Here is a 21,968-nt window from a genome sequence, read left to right as displayed (position 1 = left end):
TAGGGGAAACCCGTGAAAGAAAGTGCAAAACTTAGGGAAATGTAGGGAGAAAATCAGTTTTTAATTAATATCTCGGCTAATTAAAGTCGCACGAAGATGCCGATGGTCAATCCGGCGAGCCACGGGCATTCTGAATCCAACGGTACCTTCCGCTAAGCTCTACACCCAGCCGTTCCCGAGGAGATGATGTTACAAACACACAAACAGACAGAGGCACACAGATTTTAATAGTATAGACTAGCGGGCAAGCCCGCCAGCTGAGCGGGCTGAAGCCCGCTTATCATTGTTCTTTTTTAAAAGATATCCTATGTTAAATTTGGCCGGTATTGAAAAGTTGAACCGAACTACCATTTTTTAGCGGCATTCCGCGGGCTTCCCCCGCTTTTTTCACCTATGCATCCAGAAGTTACCGCATACACTATACATATGCGGAAAATCACGAAAACACCCATGCTTCCAGCCCTTTCGCGGGTATTCGAAATTTGGACCGAAATACCAGTGTTCAGCGCCTTTGGGCGGGAGCCCGCCCAAAACAGTGTTCACGTGTGCATGCAAAAGATACTGCGTACACCGTACACATGCGTAAAATCACGAAAACACCCCTCCAGCCAGCCTGCTGCCGATTCGAAAGTTGGACCGAAATACAATTTTTCAGCGATTTTGCGCGTGCTGTGCCCGCTTTATTCACGTATGCATGCTGAAGATGGTGCATAAAAGATACACATGCGTAAAATCACGAAAACAAACATGGAGCCTGCCTGTTCGCCGGTATTCGAAAGTTGGACCGAATTACCAGTGTTATGTGGCTTTGCGCAATCTCTGCCCGCTTTATTCACATATACACCCAGAAGATACTCCATACACTATACACATGCGTAAAATCACGAAAACACCCATGGAGCCAGCCAGTTCGTCGGGATTCGAAATTACCGCATTACCAGAACCGCATTACCAGTATTCTGTGCCCGCTTTATTCACGTATGCATCCATGAGATACTTTATAAACGATACACATGCGAACAATCACGAAAACACCCATGCAGCCAGCCCGCTCGCCGAGATTCGAAAGTTTGAGCGAACTACCAGTGTTCAGCGGTTTTACCCGGTATCCGCGCGCTGTATTCACGTATGCATCCAAATTTTATATACAGTACCCCGGAATTCGAAAGTAGGACCGAAATACCAGTGTTCAGCGATTTTGTGGACCGGGCTGCGCCCGCTTTATACACATAAGCATGGAGAGGATACTGCATAAACGATACACATGAGTTAAAGCAAGAAAACACCCGGGGAGCCAGCTGGTTCGCCGACACCGAAAGTTGGATCGAACTACCAGCGTTAAGAGGTTTTGAGCAGGCTGCGCCCACTTTTATCACATATGCATCCAGAAATCACTTTATACACTATACACTTGCGGAAAATCAGGAAAACACCCATGCAGCCAGCCCGCTCGCAGAGATTCGAATGTTTGACCGAACTACCAGTGTTCAGCGGTTTTACCCGGTATCCGCGCGCTGTATTCACATATGCGACCAAATTTTATGTACAGTACCCCGGAATTCGAAAGTTGGACCGAACTACCAGTGTTCTGTAGTTTTGCGCGGGCTGCTCCCGCTTTATTCAAGTATGCATGCAGAAGATACCGCATACACGTTACACATGCGAAAAATCCCGAAAACACACATTGAGCCAACACGGTCGATTGGATTCGAAAGTTGGACCGAACTACCAGTAATCAGAGGTTTTCAGCGAATTTCGGCCGCTTTATTCACTTATGCATCCAGAAGATGCTGCGTACACGAGGCACATGCGTAAAATCACGCAAACACCCATGGACCCAGCCCGTTCGCCGGGATTCGAAATTAGGACCGAACTACCAGAGTTCAGCTTTATTCATTTATGCATCCAGAAGACACTGCATACACAACAGATATGCGTAAAATCACAAAAAACATGAGTGTAGCCTGCCTGCTCACCGGGATTCGAAAGTTACCGTATACCATCTCAAAGGAGCAAAGAAATATCTTTAATCTAAAAAAAAAAAAAAAGTGTGAATTTAATTTTTATTGGTGCGAACTTATTTAAAATATCATTTGCATTAAAAGATAATATCTAAATTAAGTGCACGTATCTAATAACATAAAAAAATATATTATTCCAAAAAATCAAATTTATTATTAAAAAAATAACAACATATTTTTAAAAAATAGCTTTTTCAGATTTTTTAATTAATATCCCAGCTGATTAAAGTTGTACAACTTCAAGAACGTCATCATTTAAATTTAATGTAATATAATAACTTTTATTCAATATCAATAAAAGAATTAACGTGACAATCATCCTAACCTGAAATTAAAAAAAAAATTGTGAAAAGCAGCTGTTTATTTAAAATGCCTACATTAACGAAATATTTTTAAAATACAGTTAGGTAACATGCAATCGCGTGCTTTATTCAACTTTAGAATATAACCTTGATTTGTATCTGCGGCGATTCAAGAAACTGTTGCAATCGGAAAAATGAGCCCGAAAATTAGCGTTTTCACAGTTTTTAATTAATATCTCAGCTGATGAACGTCCTACGAAGATGAGAATGGTATCATTGGATTCGTAGAATTTTTTGGAATCCGCAGACACCTGCCTCGAATTCCAACTCAGCGCCGTTCCATAGATATTTAAGAAAAAAGAAATTGACACGTGACCTTTCGCCAGCACAAATCTCGAGCGGAAGCAATTGTCATCCCCCCGGCGCTTTCGAAAAAGCAATTTTATCTCAGCTAATTCCGAGACGGTTGCCACTCCGAAAAATGAAATAACGTTTTCGCAGTTTTTAATTAATAACTCCGCCGATTATTGTCGTACGAAGATGGGACCGGTATCGATGGATTCGTTGATTTTTTTCGAATACGGGGATATGCGTTTCGAATCGCAACTCGGAGCCGTTCCGCAGATATTCGAGAAAAACGAATTTGGCACTCGGCCAAATCCCTAAAATAGGGGAAACCCGTGAAAGAAAGTGCAAAACGTAGGGAAATGTAGGGAGAAAATCAGTTTTTAATTAATATCTCGGCTAATTAAAGTCGCACGAAGATGCCGATGGTCAATCCGGCGAGCCACGGGCATTCTGAATCCAACGGTACCTTCCGCTAAGCTCTACACCCAGCCGTTCCCGAGGAGATGATGTTACAAACACACAAACAGACAGAGGCACACAGATTTTAATAGTATAGACTAGCGGGCAATCCCGCCAGCTGAGCGGGCTGAAGCCCATTACTTCAGGGGATGGATGCCTTCGTGGTATTCGAAAGTTGGACCTAACTACCAGTGTACAGCGATTTTACATTTGCTGCGCCCGCTTTGTTAACGTATGCATGCAGAAGATACTGCATGCGGAAAACCACGAAAACACACATGCAGCCAGCCCGCTCGCCGGGATTAGAAAGTTGGACCGAACTACCAGTGTTCAGCGATTTTACCGCTCAGCTGCTTGTACGAAGTGTAATCGCGAAAATTTTCGGGTGTTATATTCCAACAGTATACTCGTTGTTAAAATTCCTTTATTTAAATTCTTTTTGGTAAACTCCAACTGCTGTCTATATATTTTATACTTAACATCTCTTTTGTAATTATGTTTCATAACAGTAAATATATACTCGCATTTAAATGCCTTTAAAATAGTAGAAAACATTTAAAAGCATTATGTTACAATTTTTTCATGCTCGGAAGTAATACTTTTAACTGCGAGCAAACCTTTGATCTTAGTCGTAACTGTAACTGCTTTCGGCGGCGTTTGTTTACATTTTTCAAGCGTGGGTTTTCGAGCTGATCAGTTTTCGTCAGTTATCTTTGTTTACCTTCTAAAAATGTTCTTCGAAGGGTCTTCTAAGACTCTTGATAATATTTTAGTCGTGAATTTGTTCTATTTTGATTATACTGGTAAATTTTTTTTTTTTTTACTTATGCTATCATAATGCATACTATTAGCAAGTAGTATCATAAACCCAAAGCATCAGCGGTTCTAAAATAAAACTCGTGCATGTGTGAAGAATATTCATGGCAGATGGTCATTTGTAGATGCTGTTACCGCAGAAAAAATTGCTGACACTTAAAATTTAGCGGATATGACAAATGATAAAAGTCCAGCGTGAAAATCAATTGTGAATACAACTGCGAGTGTAAAGGCAGCTGAGTTGAAAACAACTTTTCAATCTACATCAAATTCTAATCAAAATTTGATTGAAAAGTGTTCCTATATTTTAATGAACAGCGAAATGTTTGTTGCATAATGCTACAACAGTTCTTCAGATGTAATATGAAAGGGAATGTTTGGCTGTTGAACTCGTTTGCAAATTGTGTAAGAAGGTGTTAATTTTAAAAAATCAAAAATTGTAAAACCAAAACTTGCAGATTATAAAATTGCTGGTAAATAACAGAATGTTAAATAATAATATGTGCAATGCTATGGAAATTCTAAGAACAGATAACAATTATCAAAATATTTTGAATAATTAGGCAACGACCACAGGAAGTGTCATTTTTACTTCCGTGTGTAATGTAGTGGTGTAGCGTATTCAGCTACGGCAAAGCACTCGAGTGCAATCTGCCTAAGGGGAGGGATGCCTTCTTGTCGGCTTTTTAAAGGAAAGTGGCATGGGGAAAATAACAAAAGCACCCATGCAGCCACCCCATTCACTGGGATTCGAATGTTGGGTGTTTGTAAAAGACGCAACTTTGTGGAACAAACTCATTTGCTCATTACAGTCCTATCCCTCGAGTATATCAAATATCATGTGAATCATGCCCATGTCTTGCATCTGCTGCACACCTTGTTCCATCATTGTGTGGATATAGCTCATATTGTGTCAATAGTGTTGTATGTGTCCAATATCCCCTGTATATACATTTGAAAATATATATGTACATACATATAAACCAAATTAGTTAGTCGCCTGTTTTTATCGCATTCAAAATAAATAAATAACAGAAAATAATTTTTAAAATCTACCGAGTAAGTATTGCAGATGGGTGGGCTGCACCCACTCAATTCTTTGCTGGTGTCTAAAATAGTTTCTGTGTGAAATTTGTGGAAATATTTTGTATTTAAATCAAAAACAGAAAAATAATTTTAAATCTATGATTAAAATTGTTTTTCTCACTTTCATTATTATTAACACGAAACCGAAGGGACTGAAGAATTTTTTCGTGTTAAAGGATGTTGAAAAAAAAAAAAAACATATTTTCAACAAAATTAAGTTTATTAGAGTACATTTTATTTGCACAGATATGCATATAGGCATGTATTTAATAAAAAATCAATGAAACAAAATCATCCACAAGAACTGCATTATTCATTTCGTTTTCTTTGTCGGAATCTGCATCAATGATATTTTTTTAGCTTTGAACAAACTCCAAAATATCCTTGTCTCCAATTATTTGGGGCTGTACACACATTATCATCAACTACTGCAACTGTTGTTCTTTGGATAACACAGTAGGGCAGCACACAGAAACTTTTCCAAACGTTTCATAAAATGTCAGTCGTGTGAACCCGTAAAATATTTTACTGTACCTATGTCTATAAAAGACACAACTTTGGGAAAGACATTACAGGCCTATCCCTTGAGTATATTAAATATCATGCAAAACAAAATATTTTATATGAATGAAATCAGTTATTGCGTCAATAGTTCAAAGAAAAACAGAAAATAATTTTTAAAATCTACCGAGTAAGTACGCCAGATGGGCGAGCTACAATCCGTATTTATCTGAAAAGAAATAATAATAATAATAATAATTTCTTAGTTATAAGTTTATATTAAACACAAAAACTTGAACAGAAAAAAAAAAAAAATGTAAACAGAAAAAATTGGTGGGTTTTTGACGGCATAAACTGCCTGACACCTGGGGTCTCCTCTGCAACCTCATCGACCAGGGGGTTATTTTTTCTCCCAGGTATCAGCCCCTTCCCTGGTCTGCTGTTACAGAATCATAGACAAAATTGCATCACTATATATAAATATGTATATATATATATATATATATATATTGATGCAATTGTATATACATATACACACACACGCACAATTAAGATATATATATATATTTGTATGTGTTTACAAAAATGCAAGCAATGAATAAGAAAAATTATTTACAAAAATTTACATGTTCTATGTACACCTGAAAAGAAAAACATTTTAATTTGAATCAAATCATTTCTATATACACCTGAAAAAGAAATATTTTTATGTGATTGAAATAAGTTCCATAAATACCTAAAAAAGAAAAATACATAAAATGTTTTAAAATTAATGAACGCAATTGTATGTAGACCTGAAAAGGAAAATTTATAAAAAATATTTACAACATTGAAAAAATAATACAGCTTCCGATTGCCTAACTACTACAAATTCCACTTTGTAACAACAGACATAAAAGCCGACTAATGCATAATTCTCAAACTGTTTCAGCTTCATCTTGACTTGCTTCAATTTATCCCAGTCATCCAAAAATCTAAAATCTTTTTCATTTTTGCTTTGGCTTGATTAACTTCATTTTGTGTTGCAAAAATCTCACTGTTTCAATGTCTCGAGTAACGTTTTTACTGCAGAACCTCCCTGTAAACAATATTTCTTGTGAATACTTTAGAACATGCGGGCATCAAACGGCCTTGCTTCTTGGTGTCTTTCACTAAAACACGAACATTCCTCATAGACGAACATCTTGAAAAAGCTACGTAAAGCATTCCATGACTGAAAACGGGTTGCGGTAAATAAATCCCAACTTTCTTAAGTGTCTGTCCCTGTGACTTATTAATAGTCATACAAAATGCAAGCCTGATGGGAAACTGTCTTCGCTTGAGCTGAAAGGAGAGGTTTGAATCTGATGGTGAAAGTTCAACACGTGGAATGAAAACTCTCGATCCAGCATTCTGTCCAGAGATGACTTCACAATCTAAAACGTTTGGCATAATTCTCTTCACAATGAGCCTTGTTCCGTTGCAGAGTCCAACCGATGGATGTAGATTTCGTAGAAGCATAACTATAACTCCAACTTTCAAATTCAGACGATGAGGTGGCATTCCAGAAGGCGTCAGGCTGTGGATGAAATCCAGCTGATACGTTTCTTGTTCTTCTTCGTCATCGCAAATAACCGAGTCTGCACTGTAGTGCGTGAAACCTTGACCTGGAAACGTGGAAAGAATTTCTTCATTAAGCTTCAGAGCTTCCTCGTTCTTTGGACATAAAATCGCTTTACTGACCAAGTCTTGTAAGTCGAATTCATTACCGCAGCCAAACATTTCTTCTACTATCGATCTGTTGACCACACACAAAGATTGAATTTCGATAATGTCTTCGTCCAAGCCACTGTCATTTTTAAGACGACCGTCTCCCAACTGCAGAAGCCATTCTGAAAATTCTTGTTCTTCCGGATTCAATCGCATATTGGTGGAAAGCGTGCATTGTTTGAAATGTGGCCACAAAAAGGAGTTCCTGAGGCAGCTCTCGATCGCAGAAGTTCGGTTTCCATGTGCGACAACAGGTAATGTTTGTCTCCAGTCACCTCCTAAAACTAAGGTTTTACCGCCAAAAGGAACATCCAGTCCGGTCAAGTCTCTCACCAATCTGTCGACAGCTTCCAAAGCGTAATGAGGCGTCATGGTGCATTCATCCCATATGAAAAGTTTCGCAGTCTTCAAGTACCTTCCTTCAGCGCTATCTTGTCTCACACGGCACGAAGAATTTTCCAGAAGTGGAACGGGCAACTTGAAAGTAGAGTGTACAGTTCTTCCACCGGTCAACAGCACAGCAGCAATGCCTGTCCACGCAACGGGAATGGCAACGTGGCCCATTCCTCGAACAGCATGAAGGATCGTCCTAAAAAGGAAAGTTTTTCCAGCTCCGGCAAACGCATTAACACAAAATGTCTTCGGTGTGTTAGGATTCTCATCTCGTACAGCTTCCAAAACCAAGTCGTAAACTAATTTCTGTTCAGGATTCAACATCCCGTTCAACACTTCGGCTTGTTCGTTTTCATACTGGACATCGAACTGCGGGACTTCGAGAGAAACAGCATCAGTCAATGTTGGTTGCGGGAGACCAAGAGAACATAGCGAAACATTGTGCACTTCTAACTGGTCTTCTATACTTCTCAGTGCAAGGCTGAAACTGTCTTCTAAGGAGTAAGATCTCGCAAAATCTTCAGAAAGGGACTCTTTGAATTCATTCCACAAAGCGACGGGTTCCGCAGGGTTGCAGAAAACACAGATGAAGCAAAAAAGCTGTCTTAGCTGCGGTGGCATTTGAAAAGCTGATGCTTCTGCCAGAGTATTTTTCCATTCTTCGTCGTCTTGCAGCAGATGCCTTGCACGGCAGGCTTCCTTGAACGTTGAATACTCCACACCTTCGTAAGTTCTTAAGTCGGCAAAACTCTTCGCTCCTTTAACGTGACACAGCAGCAACCTCAGATGGAAACGCTCAACATCTTTCAGGCTAACAGAATACATTCTTGAAATGATGTAATCTCCAAGTCTAACTCGTGTCTGCCAGGCATGATTCCTCCAGGTGAAATGTTTAGGAATTTCGGCATACAGGTAACCATTCGCTTCGGGAACTGTCCTGTTCAGTTCAAACCATCCGGTGAGCATGGTATTTTTCTCGGCAGCTCTCTGGAAAGCATTCCTTTCTTCGGATTCGGCAAAATAGACGGGCTGCAGGTTTTCCAAATGAACCGGTAGTCGTATGATGGAGTGCGACTTAGAATGCATTCTTTTTTCAAACAGCCTCCACGCTGCTTCAGGGGCAGACACGTATCTTGCATTTAAGAAGCATTTGATCTCGTCCCACATTAAAGTTCTATCTCCAGATTCTTCCAGAACAACTTTAGCTGCATCATGACCCTTGTACACGTATTTGAACAAATACTTCACCGATTTTATGCAGCTGCATACTTCAACGTTTATGTGGGCGTTGTACTTTTTCGATAAATACGGATTGTAAGGAACGACCCATCTGTTATCGATGGCATGACCCTTGATCACGATAAAGTTTCCACCGTCCCTTCTTCTGTAGAGTGGGTAGCCATTCACGTTCTCTTTAGTTTCTGCCTGAAACGGTTTCGGAAATCCTTTCGAACATACACCATCACTCATGCAGGGAGAGTTTCTATTCAGTTCACCGCAGGGTCCGTGAATCATCGATGACTTCACAATGTTGTGTAGCTCCGGATGTCGAGTAGCATCTGGAAGTTCAGCACACACCAGCGAGTCGATGCACTTTGCATCTCTTATTTTGTCTTCTTCCGCTAAAAACAACAAAAGGTGCATATGAGGCAATCCTCTCTTCTGAAATTCGATGACGTGTATATCTGCAATGGTCGCACCTAAGATGTGATTCTTTGTCAAATCTTGCATCAAAGCCGTTTTCTTCAGGTCAAATACCCTCGAAACGATGTCCGGGCGATCGTGAGCCTTCTGTACTGGGAATAAGTTTTCTGTTATTTCCGGCCATTTAGGGTTGCACGTGAAAGTCAAAAACAGATCCGGTTTACCAAAGTCGCGCACAATGGCCATCGAGTCCTGATAGTTTTGCTGCATGCAGCGAGGGCTTCCTATAAACGTTGACGGAAGTATAACCGGTATTCCAGGGCGGACGCCCGTCTCTTGACCAACTCTGTAAATGTGATCGGCAAGACCCATGTAAGTTTCCACTCTCAGATTCGTCTGAGGGCTCCGGAGGTACGCAATCCTGTTGCCTTCAACTTTTACGTATGCATCCACGAGATACTGCTGAAACGATTTCCGGCCATACAAAATCGGGTTGTAGCAATCTCGTCGTACGGACACCCTGTGACTGTAAAACTGTAACTCTGTGTATTGCTGTCCGACTCTGAATCCTTGCTCGCCGTGAGGAAAGAAAAGTACGTACGTCATGGGTTCCAAGTTGGGATTTAAGGTACTGATGTTGATGAGACCGCCACCTCTCGGATGGATCACGATGTCTCGGTTCGATGGAGGAGCGCCGTCCGTACTCTTGAAGACGACTGCAACTTCATTTTCTTTCGGAGCATTGTAACGTCCCCTGTGCTCGCCTGCAGCAACACTTTCACCCTTGATGTACATGCGGATATCCGCAGCAGTTTCGGCACCTTGCTCTCGTACAGTTTCTTCTTCGAATTCCTTCAGCATCTTGTAGGCTTCCGCATATGGATTAACGTTCCTTAAAACTGTGTCCAACTGTCTCAGGAGTTCGGCGTTCAGGGCAACATTTCCAAATATGTTCATTCTCTGCCTGAGGGCTTGATCCGAATCTAAAATGTACAGCTGAGCATACTGTTCTTGACCGGGATGAGGCGGATGAAGGTGGCTCGTTCGATGATATATGGCACCGTGAATCCTGAAGCAGTAGGGACCCGAACCCGAAGGCATTTCTATATTGGCACCCAATGAAGCAAAACTGAGCAGGCAGTTGTAAGTACGTATGTTGGCAAAAAACTCTTCAGAAAACGGGTGGTTCCCATTCATTAAATTGTGCCATTCTTCTGGATATCTTCTTTCAGCTTCGACAATTTTCCCATTGTTACAGCAGTGCATGTATCTTCCTCTTGCATTCCTTTCTCCCGTAAAGAACAATCCGTTGCAGAGATCGCAGGAAGCTTCCATTGAACCGGCGCTGTGTTGCTCAACATAAACTTCGAGTCCACATCTTCCTGCATTGTGAAGAGTGCTGCGTGAACGTTGTGCTGCATTCATGCGTAGCCTGTCTTCTCGTACGGACATTGTTTCTTCGGATAGGACTTGTCTGTGGCGTGCAGCGTCTCGCGTTCTTCGTGTAGCAGCGTCCTCTTCCGACTCTTCCGCTCGAACTTGACGATGACGATGAGAGTCCAGTCTGTGCCTCCTACTGGTTTCTTCTTCACTTTCTTGAGCACGCAAATTTTCTTGACATTGGGATTGCCTGCTGAGTCTCCTAATGGTTTCTTGTTCCGTTTCTGCAGCACGTAAATTTTCTTGATGTTGAGCTTTCCTGCCGAGTCTCGTAGCGGTTTCTTCTTCCGTTTCTTGAGCGCGTAGGTTTGCTTGCCGACGCGCTTGCGTGCTCAGTCTCGCAGCAGTTTCTTCTTCATTTTCTGCAGCTCGCCGTAAACTCTGTGCTTCAGCTCTTCGTCTTCTTGATGCATCTCCTGTAATGCCTCTTTTCCGTTTCGGCATTTCAGTACGTTAAAAAAAAGCACTACTAAAATATTAACTCGACTCAAAAAATTGACTACGCAGATGAAAGAAAAAAATTGCTCATTAAACCAATACTGCTGGAAAAAAAATTAATGCATTCTATATGTATACAACACAAATTTTAAAATAATCCTAGACTAAATGAAAAATTTTCCACTTAAGAGCAAATTAATTTTAAAAAATCAAAAATATAAAACAAAAACTTCCCTGTTAAAAAATTGCTGGCAAATAAGAAATAATATGGGTAATATTATGAAAAATTCCAAGCACAGATAAAAATTATGAAAATATTTCTAATAATTAGGTCAATCTGAGAACAATGCACATAAACAGAAAATGAAAACCTAAACACAAAATAAATAAAAGGTATAAATACAAATATAAATTAGGAACTTCTGAAATCAATTCTGAAATTCAAATAACAAACCTAACAAAATAACAAATCTAATAAAATATAGAACATTCGATCGCCTTAAAACGATAATTGTTATCGCACACAGGAAAATGTCAAAAATATAAAATGTAAATGCAATTTATCGACCAACAATAACAGAAATATAAAACACGAATGAATAGATCTTTAAAAAAATACAAAATAATACATTAAATATATAAAAAGAGTCACCAAGTTAATGTTCCGAAGAATTCTCAAGTTCTAAACTAACAGGAGCATATAAAAGTCTAAAATACTACTTTAAATTACTAAAACTACAAATATAAATGCAAAAAACAATCAAATATCCTGTAAAAAGAAATAAAGATTAAGTGCAATGAGTAATAATAAGAATGTTTACGAAATTTGAAATGCTGGAAAAAATTGCGACGGTCTCCTTCCAAATCCAAAATTCGTAAATAAATTTTTTGTTGCCAAACCAGGAAACTAAACTTTTGATTCTATTTGATCTGTTGCCAGACCGGGAAACAAAACTTTTTATTTTATCTATGACGTCATTTACTCGACTTATCAAGGGCATAAACCAATCTACATTCAACTAACGACAACTAAATGAAGAGAATGTTTCTATTTTTAGTTTTATTTCAGCTTTTCAGTTTATTCCTTTAAGTTATTTTAATTTTTTATTCTTAGTTTGTTAGTGGCGAACGGCCTTGGCGTTCCCATAGCATTTTTATCTCCGACGACTGCCGAGACTGTTGCCACTCGGAAGACTGAGTGCCGAAATTATTGTTTTCGCAGTTTTTAATTAATAACTCCGCGGATTATTGTCGTACGAAGATGGGACCGGTATCGATGGATTTGTTGATTTTTTTCGAATCCGGAGATATGCGTTTCGAATTCCAACTCGGCGCCGTTCCCAAGTTATTCGAGAAAAACGAATTTGGCACTCGGCCAAATCGCTAAAACAGGGAAAACGGGTGAAAGAAAGTGCAAAACGTAGGGAAACGTAGGGGAAAAAGCAGTTTTTAATTAATATCTCGGCTAATTAAAGTCGCACGAAGATGCCGATGGTCAATATGGCGAGCCACGGGAATTCTGAATCCAACGGTACCTTCCGCTAAGCTCTACACCCAGCCGTTCTTGAGAAGATGATGTTACAAACACACAAACAGACAGAGGCACACAGATTTTAATAGTATAGACTAGCGGGCAAGCCAGCCAGCTGAGCGGGCTGAAGCCCGCTTATCATTGTTCGTTTTTAAAAGATATCCTATGTTAAATTTGGCCGGTATTGAAAAGTTGAACCGAACTACCATTTTTTAGCGGCATTCCGCGGGCTTCCCCCGCTTTTTTCACCTATGCATCCAGAAGTTACCGCATACACTCTACATATGCGGAAAATCACGAAAACACCCATGCTTCCAGCCCTTTCGCGGGTATTCGAAATTTGGACCGAAATACCAGTGTTCAGCGCTTTTGGGCGGGAGACCGCCCAAAACAGTGTTCACGTGTGCATGCAAAAGATACTGCGTACACCGTACACATGCGTAAAATCACGAAAACACCCCTCCAGCCAGCCCGCTGCCGATTCGAAAGTTGGACCGAAATACAATTTTTTAGCGATTTTGCGCGTGCTGTACCCGCTTTATTCACGTATGCATGCTGAAGATGGTGCATAAACGATACACATGCGTAAAATCACGAAAACAAACATGGAGCCTGCCTGTTCGCCGGTATTCGAAAGTTGGACTGAATTACCAGTGTTATGTGGCTTTGCGCGGGCTCTGCCCGCTTTATTCACATATACACCCAGAAGATACTCCATATACTATACACATGCGTAAAATCACGAAAACACCCATGGAGCCAGCCAGTTCGTCGGGATTCGAAATTACCGCATTACTAGTATTCTGTGCCCGCTTTATTCACGTATGCATCCATGAGATACTTTATAAACGATACACATGCGAACAATCACGCAAACACCCATGCAGCCAGCCCGCTCGCCGAGATTCGAAAGTTTGAGCGAACTACCAGTGTTCAGCGGTTTTACCCGGTATCCGCGCGCTGTATTCACGTATGCATCCAAATTTTATATACAGTACCCCGGAATTCGAAAGTAGGACCGAAATACCAGTGTTCAGCGATTTTGTGGACCGGGCTGCGCCCGCTTTATACACATAAGCATGGAGAGGATACTGCATAAACGATACACATGAGTTAAAGCAAGAAAACGCCCGGGTAGCCAGCTGGTTCGCCGACACCGAAAGTTGGATCGAACTACCAGCGTTAAGAGGTTTTGAGCAGGCTGCGCCCACTTTTATCACATATGCATCCAGAAATCACTTTATACACTATACACATGCGGAAAATCAGGAAAACACCCATGCAGCCAGCCCGCTCGCAGAGATTCGAATGTTTGACCGAACTACCAGTGTTCAGCGGTTTTACCCGGTATCCGCGCGCTGTATTCACGTATGCGACCAAATTTTATGTACAGTACCCCGGAATTCGAAAGTTGGACCGAACTACCAGTGTTCTGTAGTTTTGCGCGGGCTGCTCCCGCTTTATTCAAGTATGCATGCAGAAGATACCGCATACACGTTACACATGCGAAAAATTCCGAAAACACACATTGAGCCAACACGGTCGCTTGGATTCGAAAGTTGGACCGAACTACCAGTAATCAGAGGTTTTGAGCGAATTTCGGCCGCTTTATTCACTTATGCATCCAGAAGATGCTGCGTACACGAGGCACATGCGTAAAATCACGCAAACACCCATGGACCCAGCCCGTTCGCCGGGATTCGAAATTAGGACCGAACTACCAGAGTTCAGCTTTATTCATTTATGCATCCAGAAGACACTGCATACACAACAGATATGCGTAAAATCACAAAAAACATAAGTGTAGCCTGCCTGCTCACCGGGATTCGAAAGTTACCGTATACCATCTCAAAGGAGCAAAGAAAAATCTTTAATCTAAAAAAAAAAAAAAAGTGTGAATTTAATTTTTATTGGTGCGAACTTATTTAAAATATCATTTGCATTAAAAGATAATATCTAAATTAAGTGCACGTATCTAATAACATAAAAAAATATATTATTCCAAAAAATCAAATTTATTATTAAAAAAATAACAACATATTTTTAAAAAATAGCTTTTTCAGATTTTTTAATTAATATCCCAGCTGATTAAAGTTGTACAACTTCAAGAACGTCATCATTTAAATTTAATGTAATATAATAACTTTTATTTAATATCAATAAAAGAATTAACGTGACAATCATCCTAACCTGAAATTAAAAAAAAATTGTGAAAAGCAGCTGTTTATTTAAAATGCCTACATTAACGAAATATTTTTAAAATACAGTTAGGTAACATGCAATGGCGTGCTTTATTCAACTTTAGAATATAACCTTGATTTGTATCTGCGGCGATTCAAGAAACTGTTGCAATCGGAAAAATGAGCCCGAAAATTAGCGTTTTCACAGTTTTTAATTAATATCTCAGCTGATTAACGTCCTACGAAGATGAGAATGGTATCGTTGGATTCGTAGAATTTTTTGGAATCCGCAGACACCTGCCTCGAATTCCAACTCAGCGCCGTTCCATAGATATTTAAGAAAAAAGAAATTGACACGTGACCTTTCGCCAGCACAAATCTCGAGCGGAAGCAATTGTCATCCCCCCCCGGCGCTTTCGAAAAAGCAATTTTATCTCAGCTAATTCCGAGACGGTTGCCACTCCGAAAAATGAAATAACGTTTTCGCAGTTTTTAATTAATAACTCCGCCGATTATTGTCGTACGAAGATGGGACCGGTATCGATGGATTCGTTGATTTTTTTTCGAATACGGAGATATGCGTTTCGAATCGCAACTCGGAGCCGTTCCGCAGATATTCGAGAAAAACGAATTTGGCACTCGGCCAAATCCCTAAAATAGGGGAAACCCGTGAAAGAAAGTGCAAAACGTAGGGAAATGTAGGGAGAAAATCAGTTTTTAATTAATATCTCGGCTAATTAAAGTCGCACGAAGATGCCGATGGTCAATCCGGCGAGCCACGGGCATTCTGAATCCAACAGTACCTTCCGCTAAGCTCTACACCCAGCCGTTCCCGTGGAGATGATGTTACAAACACACAAACAGACAGAGGCACACAGATTTTAATAGTATAGACTAGCGGGCAAGCCCGCCAGCTGAGCGGGCTGAAGCCCGCTTATCATTGTTCGTTTTTAAAAGATGTCCTATGTTAAATTTGGCCGGTATTGAAAAGTTGAACCGAACTACCATTTTTTAGAGGCATTCCGCGGGCTTCCCCCGCTTTTTTCATCTATGCATCCAGAAGTTACCGCATACACTATACATATGCGGAAAATCACGAAAACACCCATGCTTCCAGCCCTTTCGCGGGTATTCGAAATTTGGACCGAAATACCAGTGTTCAGCGCTTTTGGGCGGGAGCCCGCCCAAAACAGTGTTCACGTGTGCATGCAAAAGATACTGCGTACACCGTACACATGCGTAAAATCACGAAAACACCCCTCCAGCCAGCCCGCTGCCGATTCGAAAGTTGGACCGAAATACAATTTTTCAGCGATTTTGCGCGTGCTGTGCCCGCTTTATTCACGTATGCATGCTGAAGATGGTGCATAAACGATACACATGCGTAAAATCACGAAAACAAACATGGAGCCTGCCTGTTCGCCGGTATTCGAAAGTTGGACCGAATTACCAGTGTTATGTGGCTTTGCGCGGGCTCTGCCCGCTTTATTCACATATACACCCAGAAGATACTGCATACACTATACACATGCGTAAAATCACGAAAACACCCATGGAGCCAGCCAGTTCGTCGGGATTCGAAATTACCGCATTACCAGAACCGCATTACCAGTATTCTGTGCCCGCTTTATTCACGTATGCATCCATGAGATACTTTATAAACGATACACATGCGAACAATCACGAAAACACCCATGCAGCCAGCCCGCTCGCCGAGATTCGAAAGTTTGAGCGAACTACCAGTGTTCAGCGGTTTTACCCGGTATCCGCGCGCTGGATTCACGTATGCATCCAAATTTTATATACAGTACCCCGGAATTCGAAAGTAGGACCGAAATACCAGTGTTCAGCGATTTTGTGGAGCGGGCTGCGCCCGCTTTATACACATAAGCATGGAGAGGATACTGCATAAACGATACACATGAGTTAAAGCAAGAAAACACCCGGGGAGCCAGCTCGTTCGCCGACACCGAAAGTTGGATCGAACTACCAGCGTTAAGAGGTTTTGAGCAGGCTGCGCCCACTTTTATCACATATGCATCCAGAAATCACTTTATACACTATACACATGCGGAAAATCAGGAAAACACCCATGCAGCCAGCCCGCTCGCAGAGATTCGAATGTTTGACCGAACTACCAGTGTTCAGCGGTTCTACCCGGTATCCGCGCGCTGTATTCACGTATGCGACCAAATTTTATGTACAGTACCCCGGAATTCGAAAGTTGGACCGAACTACCAGTGTTCTGTAGTTTTGCGCGGGCTGCTCCCGCTTTATTCAAGTATGCATGCAGAAGATACCGCATACACGTTACACATGCGAAAAATCCCGAAAACACACATTGAGCCAACACGGTCGCTTGGATTCGAAAGTTGGACCGAACTACCAGTAATCAGAGGTTTTGAGCGAATTTCGGCCGCTTTATTCACTTATGCATCCAGAAGATGCTGCGTACACGAGGCACATGCGTAAAATCACGCAAACACCCATGGACCCAGCCCGTTCGCCGGGATTCGAAATTAGGACCGAACTACCAGAGTTCAGCTTTATTCATTTATGCATCCAGAAGACACTGCATACACAACAGATATGCGTAAAATCACAAAAAACATGAGTGTAGCCTTCCTGCTCACCGGGATTCGAAAGTTACCGTATACCATCTCAAAGGAGCAAAGAAAAATCTTTAATCTAAAAAAAAAAAAAAAAAAAAAAAGTTTGAATTTAATTTTTATTGGTGCGAACTTATTTAAAATATCATTTGCATTAAAAGATATTTATCTAAATTAAGTGCACGTATCTAATAACATAAAAAAATATATTATTCCAAAAAATCAAATTTATTATTAAAAAAATAACAACATATTTTTAAAAAATAGCTTTTTCAGATTTTTTAATTAATATCCCAGCTGATTAAAGTTGTACAACTTCAAGAACGTCATCATTTAAATTTAATGTAATATAATAACTTTTATTCAATATCAATAAAAGAATTAACGTGACAATCATTCTAACCTGAAATTAAAAAAAAATTGTGAAAAGCAGCTGTTTATTTAAAATGCCTTCATTAACGAAATATTTTTAAAATACAGTTAGGTAACATGCAATCGCGTGCTTTATTCAACTTTAGAATATAACCTTGATTTGCATCTGCGGCGATTCAACAAACTGTTGCAATCGGAAAAATTAGCCCGAAAATTAGCGTTTTCACAGTTTTTAATTAATATCTCAGCTGATTAACGTCCTACGAAGATGAGAATGGTATCATTGGATTCGTAGAATTTTTTGGAATCCGCAGACACCTGCCTCGAATTCCAACTCAGCGCCGCTCCATAGATATTTAAGAAAAAAAAATTGACACGTGACCTTTCGCCAGCACAAATCTCGAGCGGAAGCAATTGTCATCCCCCCGGCGCTTTCGAAAAAGCAATTTTATCTCAGCTAATTCCGAGACGGTTGCCACTCCGAAAAATAAAATAACGTTTTCGCAGTTTTTAATTAATAACTCCGCCGATTATTGTCGTACGAAGATGGGACCGGTATCGATGGATTCCTTGATTTTTTTCGAATACGGGGATATGCGTTTCGAATCGCAACTCGGAGCCGTTCCGCAGATATTCGAGAAAAACGAATTTGGCACTCGGCCAAATCCCTAAAATAGGGGAAACCCGTGAAAGAAAGTGCAAAACGTAGGGAAATGTAGGGAGAAAATCAGTTTTTAATTAATATCTCGGCTAATTAAAGTCGCACGAAGATGCCGATGGTCAATCCGGCGAGCCACGGGCATTCTGAATCCAACGGTACCTTCCGCTAAGCTCTACACCCAGCCGTTCCCGAGGAGATGATGTTACAAACACACAAACAGACAGAGGCACACAGATTATAATAGTATAGACTAGCGGGCAAGCCCGCCAGCTGAGCGGGCTGAAGTCCATTACTTCAGGGGATGGATGCCTTCGTGGTATTCGAAAATTGGACCTAACTACCAGTGTACAGCGATTTTACATTTGCTGCGCCCGCTTTGTTAACGTATGCATGCAGAAGATACTGCATGCGGAAAACCACGAAAACACACATGCAGCCAGCCCGCTCGCCGGGATTAGAAAGTTGGACCGAACTACCAGTGTTCAGCGATTTTACCGCTCAGCTGCTTGTACGAAGTGTAATCGCGAAAATTTTCGGGTGTGATATTCCAACAGTATACTCGTTGTTACAATTCCTTTATTTAAATTCTTTTTGGTAAACTCCAACTGCTGTCTATATATTTTATACTTAACATCTCTTTTGTAATTATGTTTCATAACAGTAAATATATACTGGCATTTAAATGCCTTTAAAATAGTAGAAAACATTTAAAAGCATTATGTTACAATTTTTTCATGCTCGGAAGTAATACTTTTAACTGCGAGCAAACCTTTGATCTTAGTCGTAACTGTAACTGCTTTCGGCGGCGTTTGTTTACATTTTTCAAGCGTGGGTTTTCGAGCTGATCAGTTTTCGTCAGTTATCTTTGTTTACCTTCTAAAAATGTTCTTCGAAGGGTCTTCTAAGACTCTTGATAATATTTTAGTCGTGAATTTGTTCTATTTTGATTATACTGGTAAATTTTTTTTTTTACTTATGCTATCATAATGCATACTATTAGCAAGTAGTATCATAAACCCAAAGCATCAGCGGTTCTAAAATAAAACTCGTGCATGTGTGAAGAATATTCATGGCAGATGGTCATTTGTAGATGCTGTTACCGCAGAAAAAATTGCTGACACTTAAAATTTAGCGGATATGACAAATGATAAAAGTCCAGCGTGAAAATCAATTGTGAATACAACTGCGAGTGTAAAGGCAGCTGAGTTGAAAACAACTTTTCAATCTACATCAAATTCTAATCAAAATTTGATTGAAAAGTGTTCCTATATTTTAATGAACAGCGAAATGTTTGTTGCATAATGCTACAACAGTTCTTCAGATGTAATATGAAAGGGAATGTTTGGCTATTGAACTCGTTTGCAAATTGTGTAAGAAGGTGTTAATTTTAAAAAATCAAAAATTGTAAAACCAAAACTTGCAGATTATAAAATTGCTGGTAAATAACAGAATGTTAAATAATAATATGTGCAATGCTATGGAAATTCTAAGAACAGATAACAATTATCAAAATATTTTGAATAATTAGGCAACGACCACAGGAAGTGTCATTTTTACTTCCGTGTGTAATGTAGTGGTGTAGCGTATTCAGCTACGGCAAAGCACTCGAGTGCAATCTGCCTAAGGGGAGGGATGCCTTCTTGTCGGCTTTTTAAAGGAAAGTGGCATGGGGAAAATAACAAAAGCACCCATGCAGCCACCCCATTCACTGGGATTCGAATGTTGGGTGTTTGTAAAAGACGCAACTTTGTGGAACAAACTCATTTGCTCATTACAGTCCTATCCCTCGAGTATATCAAATATCATGTGAATCATGCCCATGTCTTGCATCTGCTGCACACCTTGTTCCATCATTGTGTGGATATAGCTCATATTGTGTCAATAGTGTTGTATGTGTCCAATATCCCCTGTATATACATTTGAAAATATATATGTACATACATATAAACCAAATTAGTTAGTCGCCTGTTTTTATCGCATTCAAAATAAATAAATAACAGAAAATAATTTTTAAAATCTACCGAGTAAGTATTGCAGATGGGTGGGCTGCACCCACTCAATTCTTTGCTGGTGTCTAAAATAGTTTCTGTGTGAAATTTGTGGAAATATTTTGTATTTAAATCAAAAACAGAAAAATAATTTTAAATCTATGATTAAAATTGTTTTTCTCACTTTCATTATTATTAACACGAAACCGAAGGGACTGAAGAATTTTTTCGTGTTAAAGGATGTTGAAAAAAAAAAAAAACATATTTTCAACAAAATTAAGTTTATTAGAGTACATTTTATTTGCACAGATATGCATATAGGCATGTATTTAATAAAAAATCAATGAAACAAAATCATCCACAAGAACTGCATTATTCATTTCTTTTTCTTTGTCGGAATCTGCATCAATGATATTTTTTTAGCTTTGAACAAACTCCAAAATATCCTTGTCTCCAATTATTTGGGGCTGTACACACATTATCATCAACTACTGCAACTGTTGTTCTTTGGATAACACAGTAGGGCAGCACACAGAAACTTTTCCAAACGTTTCATAAAATGTCAGTCGTGTGAACCCGTAAGATATTTTACTGTACCTATGTCTATAAAAGACACAACTTTGGGAAAGACATTACAGGCCTATCCCTTGAGTATATTAAATATCATGCAAAACAAAATATTTTATATGAATGAAATCAGTTATTGCGTCAATAGTTCAAAGAAAAACAGAAAATAATTTTTAAAATCTACCGAGTAAGTACGCCAGATGGGCGAGCTACAATCCGTATTTATCTGAAAAGAAATAATAATAATAATAATAATTTCTTAGTTATAAGTTTATATTAAACACAAAAACTTGAACAGAAAAAAAAAAATGTAAACAGAAAAAATTGGTGGGTTTTTGACGGCATAAACTGCCTGACACCTGGGGTCTCCTCTGCAACCTCATCGACCAGGGGGTTATTTTTTCTCCCAGGTATCAGCCCCTTCCCTGGTCTGCTGTTACAGAATCATAGACAAAATTGCATCACTATATATAAATATGTATATATATATATATATATATTGATGCAATTGTATATACATATATACACACACGCACAATTAAGATATATATATATTTGTATGTGTTTACAAAAATGCAAGCAATGAATAAGAAAAATTATTTACAAAAATTTACATGTTCTATGTACACCTGAAAAGGAAAACATTTTAATTTGAATGAAATCATTTCTATATACACCTGAAAAAAAGTATTTACAAGTTCTATGTACATCTGAAAAGAAATGTATAAAAACATTTTAATTTGAATCAAATCATTTCTATATACACCTGAAAAAGAAATATTTTTATGTGATTGAAATCAGTTCCATAAATACCTAAAAAAGAAAAATACATAAAATGTTTTAAAATTAATGAACGCAATTGT

This window comes from Stegodyphus dumicola, chromosome 2 (genome assembly GCF_044657685.1).
Source record: "Stegodyphus dumicola isolate Sdum_Otavi_A_Nest chromosome 2, ASM4465768v1".
Lineage (NCBI taxonomy): Eukaryota > Metazoa > Arthropoda > Arachnida > Araneae > Eresidae > Stegodyphus > Stegodyphus dumicola.
This window is presented reverse-complemented; position numbering follows the sequence as displayed.